Consider the following 6,965-nt stretch of genomic DNA (forward strand, 5'->3'; position numbering starts at 1 on the left):
GCTCTACCAGCCCTAAACCCTAAACTAAACAAGGATGAACAAAATCCACCTTTGATTATTTTCATCACTAAAACCAAGCAGCTGCAGCACAAAACAGGCAACAGCTCACCACATAGGAGAAGATAATCTGGAGGAATGAATTTACAATGATGGTGAGGGAATGGGGGGCAGCATGCAAATAGATGGTGCCAGAAGCCAATGGGAAAGGTGTGAGTTTTACTCATCGAGATTGTACAAAAACATAAGGCACTCTCTAAAGGTCTCCATATTTCACTGGAACAACTCAATTCAGTCAGTCAGCCAGTATAATTCAACTGAATAAATTCACTTTAACTCAAAATATGACGACAAACTGATCTTACACAAATGAACTGAGTGTGTATCTCAACTATTCATTTTAGAGTTAGTTTAAGGTAATCAGCTTAAGTTATCCCAACTGTCTAGTATTTCAGTCATGGTACGTTAATAAATTCAGTAAGAAGTGCAGTTAGGCTTTACAGAGCTACAGTTTGAGCAGTACTAAACTACAGCAGCCATGTCTTCATCTTCATGTGTTCCTCAGTGAGTTAGTGTGTGTGTGCGTGTGCGTGTGCGTGTGTGTGTGTGTGTGTGTGTGTGTGCCCAAGCCCAAGCCCAACTGTTTACACTCTTCACACTGCTGATGAACAGCCTGTGCTCTTCTTCTGGGTGAAGAGTCTATGATGTTTACTGAACGGTAGGTTCAGGGTTCGTCAAATATGAAGGCTCTTCTTCTGAGAGCCGGGTCGTGTTTTTCTGCTGCTGAAAGAATTCGGTTCTGGTTCTGATTTGAACTGGTTTAAATGTGGATCTTACCTTTTGTAGGAGGTCGTCCGATCCGGGTAAACAGAGAGAGTCTATACGAGCGTCCTGCTCCTCCAACTTCTGACCATCAACTAGAGCAGCATGGACACGCGCGCCTTTGTGACGTCATAGACACTCTGGTAACTACGGAAACCGTAAACCGCAGCTTTCCATTAATTAGCTGAGAATAATGAAGACACTGAAGACCTCCTGAATCATCTGTGTAGGACTTAAACAGAATTGAAGAGGACACAATCCACACTTACCAAATACCCAGACCACAGGACATGTCCCGTTAAATTGTGTTGTTACACTGTACAATTTTTACAGGTTTTCCCAAAACAACTTCCCTGTTTACAAATGACAGGAAAACTAGAACTAGAGATAGCACCCCTAAATTGAGTCCCAGCTCCCATAAAGATTATTGGGGGAAAATGTTTTTCTTTTAATGTTAATTTATCTCTGATAAGCTAAATAGATGTTAAAACCATTGTGAGTGTGTGGTCAAAACAATTATTTTAAGAAGGAAAATACAGCGGTCCCCTTACTCCCATTGCCAAAATGGTATGATCCAGCTTCTCTTTCTCTCAGTGCAGCATCGCGCAAACACACGGTTTTATTTGACTGCTGTTGTGTGTGTGTGTGTGTGTGTGTAGTACGTTTTGCACTTTGAGTGTAGTCTGGAGTATTTTTAGACTTTATCACTCAGAACCAACACATTGCAGTCATTATCAGCAGTCCATATTTCTGCTGCACTCTTTATTCTGTTGTTGTTAGCTAGGAGTGACTATCTGAGTTTTATATATATATATTTATCAGACTAATGATGCAGGTGGTTTGTTTACTGTTTATAAAGGAGTGAGAGAAGCTGTAGCTGCTGTGCCATTGGTTGACCTGTGTTATTAAAGCCAAGGTGCTAGAGCAGTGCTGTCTGTATGTGTGTATCCCTCTGAACAATTTTGTGGGCTGCACATAAATTTGTTGTGGTGATTTTTGTTTATTTCTGTATGGTAAAAAGGTATGAAAATGTTTGAAGGGGGTTAAAACATGTGAAAAGTTTCATAAAAAGCATTAAAATATTTTCCAGAGTCTAAAACGTATTTCATTCGCTAACTACAGCTGTCAATCATTGAGGTACTCAAATGTCCATTGGCTCTATGTAGGAGGGGCGGGATGTAGAGAGAGGAGGTGGTGAAAGGTACAACGCAGCTGCGGTGTGTGAGGGTGTAATGTGAAGCACGTTACATTCATTTATCTTTGCCAGGTCAGAAGAACCAGGTTGTCTAACTGAGAACTTGTACAAGCAACAAGACACGGCGTAAGGTAACGAGCCACGAGCCACTTCTGCTCGAAGTAAACAGTTTGGCCTCGAGGCGCAGCTGCTTAGCATAGCGTTAGCATCAGCGTCAGGGGCTACATGCTAAACAACGCAGTTCTCCGGAGTTTGCTCTCCCAGTGAACGGAAACAAGCTGGACTCCCGTTTCCGTTCCCGTTCACATTCCCAGCCCGGGAATGCCCAGATAGCGGGGCTGTCTACTAACTACCGGGAGCGTTCAGATCTCCTCTGACAACGTTGGACATCCCCCTATGCTGCGGTGAAGTCGGACAGCTCTCACTGCTGTTCGCCCCTCTTGTACGTAGAGTGAGTCCAGTGTTTCCCTGCGTTAAGACACGAAGCGGCCACAGGTAGTTTGAGGCCACACCGAAGACAAGCTGCGGTTCGGGCTGAGACTAGGGTCTTTAACGACTCTTTAAATAATCGATTAATCTGTCGATTATTTTTCTGATTAATCGATGATTAAATATACATTTCCATGAACAGAACACTGAATAACAGAGCAAATAAGTGTGTACAATAACTCAATAATGAGAGATTAAATTAAATCAAATGTATTCATAAATTAAATAAAAGAAAAAGAAGTGCCTTGCTAATGTAAACACTGCACTGAATGTGAGTGAGGAGTGAGACAGGATGAATTGTCTTTAGTTTGTATGTAGTGTTTTCACTCATACTTAAAACTCGAAGCTTAATCATGAACTACCACCATTGTGTACAAGTTACATGTTTTTATAAAGCACATTTTAACACTGCTTAAGCGAATTAGACTGATTAATAAAGCCACACCCACACATACTCCATCACTGTCATTGTCCAGTCAGGAAGCTAAAAACAGCATGTGCCGTGCTGTGCCGGTTCACATAGTGTGAGCGTGCCGTTACGTTTCCTCACTTCAAAACGGAGGAAGCTCGGGGATGGTGTAGTGGCGTACCCTGCTGAGCTCCCTTCACCCTCATCCGTGACTCCAACATGTTTCTGTTTCAGGTGCTGTATCGTCATTGTGGTGCTCCCGTGCCAGGTCAAATCACTGTTGCAAAGCTTGCATGTTCCACACTTTTTAGTTGTGTGAAGCATAAAGTGCTCTCACACTTTTGAGGATTTTAAGCCGAACCTTCTTTTCTGCGTCGGTTGTGTTTAATTTTTTGGAATGTATTTACTTCGTGATGTTAAGCTTATTTTGAAGATTACGCCTCTGCTCCGGCTCGCTCTGTTCAACTCCCTCTTATTTATTTAGTTTTTAGTTAAATGCAGTGATTTATTTTTGTAAACACGTGTTTACTTCCTGCTTTGTAGATAGGGGGCGGGGTATGCTTTGGGCACGCACAGTTCATTTGCAGTGTGGACGTGGAGCAGTGTGGGTCTGCTCTGACTGTGAGACTGAGCACAGAAAAATATAAATGATAATACTGTGGTAAACATAGATGGTCACTTGGGGGGTCGTTTTGGAGTCTATTCTCTCATTTGCTGTACATATATGCAGTAAAGTTAAAATGGCTTTCTTTCATTTACGCAACGTTGCTAAACTCCGCAGCATACTATCACAGGGGGATGCTGAGAAGGTAAATCGCTTTATAAGCTCCAGCTTGTTCAGAATGCTGCTGCCAGATACTAACTAGAGCTAGAAAATTTGATCATATTAGTCTTTACACTGGTTACCAGTTAAATTTCCTGTAGATTATAAAATACTTCTAACATATAAATCTCTCAATTGTCTGGCCCCACATTATCTGGAGGAACTTTTTATGCCTTACAACCCTCCACGCACACTTCTCATGCAAGATGATGGCCTATTATCAGTCCCACGTATTAGAAAAAACAATGCAGGAGGAAAAGCGTTTTTTTTTTTTTAAACAACCTCCCCGTTAATATACAGGAATCCAACACACTCTCAGTCTTTAAATCTAGATTTAAAACGTTTCTCTTTACACAAGCTTTCAGATAACTCACCAGTTCTATGTTCTGTCCTGCTCTGATTACATTTCACCACTGTTCTGTCCCACTCTGATTACAGGCTTTCTATTACTATTATTGTGGTTGTCTCTTTAACTGTTTCTGCTACAGGTCACTCACTAAACGTAAACCTTCTTTTAATCTTCATCTTTTTGTCTCTCTCTCCCTCCATGTGCTGAGATGCCCTGCTGTCCAGTCTGGAGGAATCGATTCATCCATGTTCTGGAATCAGGCCTGTCCCTCTACTCAGCGGAGCTTTTGACAGAAGTCTCCTAACCCTATGTTTTTCTTTTTTTTCCTTCCTGGCCTGTCCAAACCAGGAAGGGGTGAACTGGCTCCATTGACCATAAAGGCTTTGGTTTGATATCACAGTGGATTAGTCAGAGAAAGACTTACATAGTTTATGTGCCCTCAGTCTGATGCAGAGCTGCTGAAGGGGAGCACGCTTCAGTAAAATGTTCCAAACATAATACTCATACTCCTGCTTTTGGCTGTCTATCATAAGGTGCCGACAGAAGGCCCCAGACCACATCAGCCATACGGAGAAGAAAAGACTGAAAACAGCCAACACTGCAAACGCATGGTGGTCCTAATTTGGATATAAAAAAGAGACTGTATGAGAACTCCTGGAAAATACAGATGCAAGTAAAAGGTTTGATCATCCAGGTCCAGATCTGCAGATCAGTTATATGTCAAATGCTTGCTTCTTTATATTCAGCCTTTCTTTTTTACGAAAGTATTCCAGCACAAATACTGCAAACACACACATCAACAGAGTTCAGACATTCATTTAAGTCTTCAACTGTCTGGAACATCTGGAAGAACCTCATTCTTGTTGTCACTGACCTTCATTTTCCCTCCTGAATGGAAAACATTCGCTCCCATTCTGCTCAACCACCTTCATTCACAGCAGTCATCACAGGAACAACGCTCCACAATTTACACAGCCCAAGCCCAACTGTCTTTCTTTTCAGAGCCCTGACCAGACTAATGATGTCTGCAACGACCCAACACACAACTTTCACACACGCTTGCAGTGATGACTGTCATAGCGATGCTACATTACTTCTCGTTCTAATAACACACAACCTATTGCCCCAATCCAGAGAGAGTGGACACTTTAACTCTTTCTCACTAACACTCTCCTCTTCTGGGGGTGCCATCTCAACCTAGCTCAACAAAAAATAGAAATGAATAGAGACTGTGGGATGGCTTTTTTTCTTTACATAATGATGCAGTCAGGTGCAGAACTATTGGATTCTCTATTTTGAAAAGTGAGATATTCTTTCATTGTAGCATACATTGTCTGTAGCCACCTAGGCTACATGAAATTGGTTTAAGAAGTAGCTTAGCCTAGGCCTAATCAGAATGCTGCTTGCTGACTCACTTTTCACATGTTGGTGAGTGGTGGCTTTACAAATATGCCTAGAATTATTGGATTCTCTTGTAAAGAAGCCCAAAGTAGTATTGGCATAAGATAGATAATAGAGAAAATCATATCATTTTAAGAGGTGTGATTTTCTTAAACCTCTGTCCATTGTTCCTAACCACCTACATACAAACTGGCTAACATTTTTAAGATAATCCGTAATAAGATAATAAGATAATCCGTAAACACGGTAATAACTTTAACTGTTATGCCTATGAAATTTATATATCAGCTAAACCTAATGGGGACCACTGTTCTGTCCCACTCTGGTTACAGGCTTTCTATTACTATTATTGTGGTTGTCTCTTTAACTATTTCTGCTACAGGTCACTCACTAAACGTAAACCTTGTTTTAATCTTCATCTTTTTGCATGTGCTGAGGTGCCCTGTTTCTCCTGCTGTGCCCTGATGTTCGCTCAGCCTGGCTCTCCACTGCCCTGCTGTGTTACGGTTCTGCTCTGGAGTTCTGCAATGATCCACTCCTACCACACTCCATTGCTATACGTGCACATACTTAATCAGCATGGACTTTAACATGAACACTGAGCATATGTCCAGCACCTACTCATGCTTCATAACCTGTTCCTACATGAGCTATAGCCTTTCATTGTCTATCTGTCTACTTCTTTGTGTAATGTTGTTTGTTTGTTTTTGCTGTGCGGGTCGACCTAAGCAGGTGGGTTCCTCGGACTGAGTCTTGGTTTCTCCCAAGGTTTCTTCCTCTAAGTATCCGGGAGTTTCTCCTAGCCACTGTCGCTACCACCTCCATTGGGGAGCTTCCTCATAAGAGGTGTGGTCCTGGATCTCTGTAAAGTGCTTTGTGACCACATTTGTTGTGAAAGGCGCTATATAAATAAACATTGAATTGAATTAAATTAGTGGTGATGCAACTCCTACTGACAACAAAAAAGCTCATGATGACGATGCCTAGACCAGTGTTTGATGGTAATGATGAAGAGTAGATGAGGAAATATTTGTATTGATTGTTGCTATGCCTCCTCCTCTTCCTCCTTTTCTTCCTCTCTAATGAGGGCTGTGTATTTAAACAAGGCCATCCCCACAGACCACAGTTAAAGCCAACTCATTTCTGGTCTCATCAGTAATGAAGTCATTAGGTAAGTGTCAGAGAAGAAAGTGAACATTAGGTTGGTAGGAAAGACTATTTTAGCACCAATTGTATTTTTTTAATTCCGCTCTAGAAGAGGACGTGCTATGCTGCACTAAATGAGGGCAGCATCCTTCCTCTCAAAGCAAGAACAATTGTCTTTAAAGACTCATTGAGTCACGTGGGTTCTATTGATGTGTTCTTGGCATCTGGTTTAAACTAAACTCAACTGCTGTGATAAAAATATCACAGATCTGCCGGCAGCTAAAGATGAATTGAGAGGGGATTTTCCTGAGGTTAAGTGCAAGATAACTGTAAC

At 41.6% G+C, this 6,965-nt stretch overlaps 1 long non-coding RNA gene across 1 annotated transcript; it reads left to right on the forward strand.

Moving 5' to 3' along the window:
- The first annotated feature begins 2,021 nt into the window (after positions 1-2,021).
- On the forward strand, positions 2,022-6,416 carry LOC140550000 (uncharacterized). The gene is made up of 2 exons (XR_011979041.1): positions 2,022-4,764; positions 5,962-6,416. It is a non-coding gene; the product is annotated as an uncharacterized lncRNA (long non-coding RNA).
- Positions 6,417-6,965: the final 549 nt, after the last annotated feature.

This window comes from Salminus brasiliensis, chromosome 2 (assembly GCF_030463535.1).
Source record: "Salminus brasiliensis chromosome 2, fSalBra1.hap2, whole genome shotgun sequence".
Classification (NCBI taxonomy): domain Eukaryota; kingdom Metazoa; phylum Chordata; class Actinopteri; order Characiformes; family Bryconidae; genus Salminus; species Salminus brasiliensis.